Source organism: Lipotes vexillifer, unplaced genomic scaffold (assembly GCF_000442215.2).
Source record: "Lipotes vexillifer unplaced genomic scaffold, Lipotes_vexillifer_v1.1 scaffold841, whole genome shotgun sequence".
Taxonomy (NCBI): Eukaryota; Metazoa; Chordata; class Mammalia; order Artiodactyla; family Lipotidae; genus Lipotes; species Lipotes vexillifer.
This window is the reverse complement of record NW_006798403.1, coordinates 1,093,510-1,097,539: the sequence shown is the minus strand read 5'-3', so window position 1 is coordinate 1,097,539 and position 4,030 is coordinate 1,093,510.

Genomic DNA, 4,030 nt, shown 5'->3' with positions numbered 1-4,030 from the left:
TAACAGAAGAGAATTAAAACTGAAAATGTAGAACAGTAAGGCATGTACAGTAATATATAGGTCAAAGGTAAAGGAAAGCAGAAAGGGGATGGAGGGATTAGGGACCTCAAGGAAATGTCAACTGCCTTAAAATGGGAAATGTCTCTTCTGCTGGACACCTCCTCTTTCTTTTGGTGTTATGGAAAGGTTGTGCTTTCTTAACCGGGAGACCTAGGCCTTTTCATTCATTTACACATTTATGCAAATATTCTTCAAGGGCCCACTAGGTACCAGGCACTGTGACAAGTTTGACTTCTGGTTTTTACTTGGTAAGAATTTAATTTTTCAGAGGGCATAAATGCTTGGGAGAAAAGGCAAATTAGAACTTTGAATTGCAGAAGCAATATAAGCTGTGGTTAATGTTTACGTTATGGAATGAGCCAAATCTCTGTTCGAGTTCAAGCCCTGACACATCCTGTTAGTTAATCTTTTTCAGCCTCAGTCTCCTCTTCCATAAAATGGATACATCATGATCATTATAACCTCACACCATCATTGCATGGATTAAAGGAGATAACACTTAGCACACTTTCGGGCAAAGAACAAACATGCAAAACATATTAACAATTATTATGTCACAGAGGGAGGCAAAATCTGAAATGAAGGCAATCTTTTCTACTAAAAGGCAGGATTGGAAGAGAAGTGACAAATTTCAATATCATTTTATAGCAGCGGGAAGTGACTAAAATTTAGTGAAAGAGAGATGAGAAATCAACATATATAATGAACATTTTAGATTATTTCTGGGTTCTGAATAACTATACTTCATTATCACAGAAAACCAGGAATTGTTAAAAGTGCTTCTCAAATTTAATGCATATGAATCACCTGAGAATCCTATTAGGATGCAGGTTGAGATTGAGTAGGTCTGGGGTAGAGCCTGAGATTATGCATCTCTAACAAGCTCCTGGTGATGGCAAGGCTGCAGGTTCACCGACCACATTTGGGGTCATAAGGGGTGAGATAAAACTAGAATTCAAGCTATATTTACATATATATATGTAAACATGTGCAGTTACATATATGTAGGCATACATATATTATATGTACATTTATACATATATTCCCACGTTAGCAAGAAACTTAAGTAGCTGAGATTCCCGGTTTCCTGCTCTGGTTCTGCTACAAATTAGTTGTTGGCTTAGTTTCTTCTTCTGGCTTAGTCTCTTCATTTTCAAAAATGAAGGGATTGAACTACATGTTTTCTAAGTTTCCTTCCAACTTTAACCTCCTATTTGCACATTTTTTCCACTGAGAAAAAAAAATTACTTATAATTGTATGGGATTTAACAGACATAGAGAAAGTAATTTTTGATCCTCAGATATTTTGTTCACCTAGCCCTCAGAAAAATGCTGATGGAGACCACTGCTCTGGACTCATTTGAAATGCAGAAAATGTAACAAATTATTTCTCGTAACAAAAATATGAATGTCAACGAAGAGACCACACATAGCTATTATTTAGAAAAACAGCATTAGACTTTGATTTTAAAAAACTCAGTTCGATTCAATGTCATAAACAAAGCCAAGCGTTCAGCCTCATATCTTTACCAATTCCAAGGAATTTATAGGGAAGGGGGTGGGGAATGGGGGCGAGGGAAATACAGCAAGGACCTTTAAAAACACCCTGGAGAGAAAAGTCACCTTGGCAAATACTCCAGCTGGAGCACCTCTTCAGCTAGTGGAAACACTGAGACACACATGTTCCTGCAACACAAGCTATGCAAATTATTCACATTTTCTTCTTATAAGTCCTATCAAGTTTATATTATTTATGAGCCAACCAACTTCATAGCTAGCCTTTAAACTTGTCATATTTTCCTGCATTCTCAGAGTGAATCCAGTCTGACTTAGACGTTTCCAGGCTACATTGTATAATATGAAAATGGAGCCATTAGAAGCAATATTTCTGATAGGAAGGGAATCCAGAACTAAGCAAAGGGATTATCCTAATGATGAGGGAATCAAGACCATTCTTAAATCACGGACCCTTCTGTGTTCTCTTTCAAAAACCTTTTCCTTTTTCAGACTCTGTGCAAAGTATTTAGAGGCAACTACAAAATAACAAATGGTTTGAATATTTGGACTAATTTTTTAAATCAGAAAAAGCAACATAAAAGACACTTGAGGTGACCTGACCCAGGTTGTCTGTACAATCCTTTCTCATAACTAAAATGCTCCCTTCAGGCAGGCTACTGGAACTGACCTAAGCTATGAAGGGCCAAACAGGTGCATGGTGTTGCATAATTTTGCATAGAGATGATATATTTATCCATTTCAGAGGGTATGTTAAGAATCAACATTCCCTTAATTTTGTTAAAAGGAATGTAAGTAGCTAAGCGAAGGATTTTTTTCTATTCTTCTCAAGAGCAGCAGCACATTAATGGTAGATATTTATCTCAAAATTCAGATGAGCTCTTCTTCAAGAAGATAAAACACCTTGAACCATATCCATGTTTGAGATCTGAGTCTTTAAAAGCCTAATGATAAACGGGATGAAATGAAAACTGTGACTAAATTAGGCATATCTATACATGTGCACATAACTACACGGACTGTGTATGTATAATTGGCCTTTAACAGCACTTCTCTCTATACCTGAAATTCCCAGGTGTCCTCAAAAAAGCACAGCTTTATGATGTCACGTCTTTAATGGAGCCCTGTTACCATGGAGATATCAGAGCTCCCTCTCAGAACAGCACTGAGTTCTGACAATTGAAAAAGCTGGAGAATTTCAATGAAGCCCATCATCTTAGAACCTTCCAGCACCTACAAATTTGAAAGTTATCAAGTTCTGAAGTATTGTGTTTGCCTGAGAAGATGTTGACTTTGGGCCATGATTCAAAGTAGTGTATGTATATAAGGAAATATCTATTCAATGCTTTATCTTCCAATAACCCATAATATGGAAGTATATATGGCTAGGTCCTCTCAAGAGCAGCTGAGTAGGGCCCATTAATTAATTAATTAATTTATATATATATATATATATATACATACACACACATATAGAGAGAGAGAGAGAGAGTCTTGTAGATATCTCCAGTGCCCAGCATAACCCATGGCATCTATGAGGCTATACACATACATATTTCTTACTTTCAATGACCTTGAAGTATAGTGGATAATTATTATAAGTGTTAAAAAATGGACACAAGGATGTAATATGAAGAGAAGTAGAAATCAGAGGACCAACTGGGTACAAAGAAAGATCTTGGAAGGTCAAGTGAGTTAGAAAATGTCTCTGTCAAGAGTTCAGAAGCAAAGAGGAGAAGATGGTCCATCATGAGCCAAAGCAATTAAATTCCCCTCCCTCTGGCCACTAGCATGCGTGAGGGTCTCAGGTCAAGAGTATATTAAACAGCCAACAGATGTGTAGCCAGCAGGTCCCCAGGAGGTAGGGTATGTTGCAATCACAGCTTAAGCAACCACAGAATCAAGGCCAGAGCCAGCAGAAGTGCAACCAGAGAGGGAAGAGCCAATGGTTCACCTAAGACAAAGATGAGAGGGATTTCCTGGTCTTCCCAATATTCAGTGCTTGCCATAGAGGCCAAGAAGCTGCAAAGAAACTAGCATCCCTCAGCATTTCCCACCTGTCTCACTGCCCAATGGAAAGAAATAAAATGAACTTAGTAGACGGAGGTCACCTTGGAATTCTCAGTGCCCATGTGCCCACTTAATGTTTCATACGGAGCATTTTCTATTAGCTAAATTTCCTCATAGACCTTATGGTAAGAGTGCTTTTCCTATATTTTGGACACTTTCTTTTTTTTTTTCTTTTTTAACATCTTTATTGGGGTATAATTGCTTTACAATGGTGTGTTAGTCTCTGCTTTACAACAGAGTGAGTCAGTTATACATATATATATGTTCCCATATCTCCTCCCTCTTTGTCTCCCTCCCTCCCACCCTCCCCACCCCACCCCTCCAGGCAGTCACAAAGCACCGAGCCGGTATCCCTGTGCCATGCGGCTGGTTCCCACTGGGTATC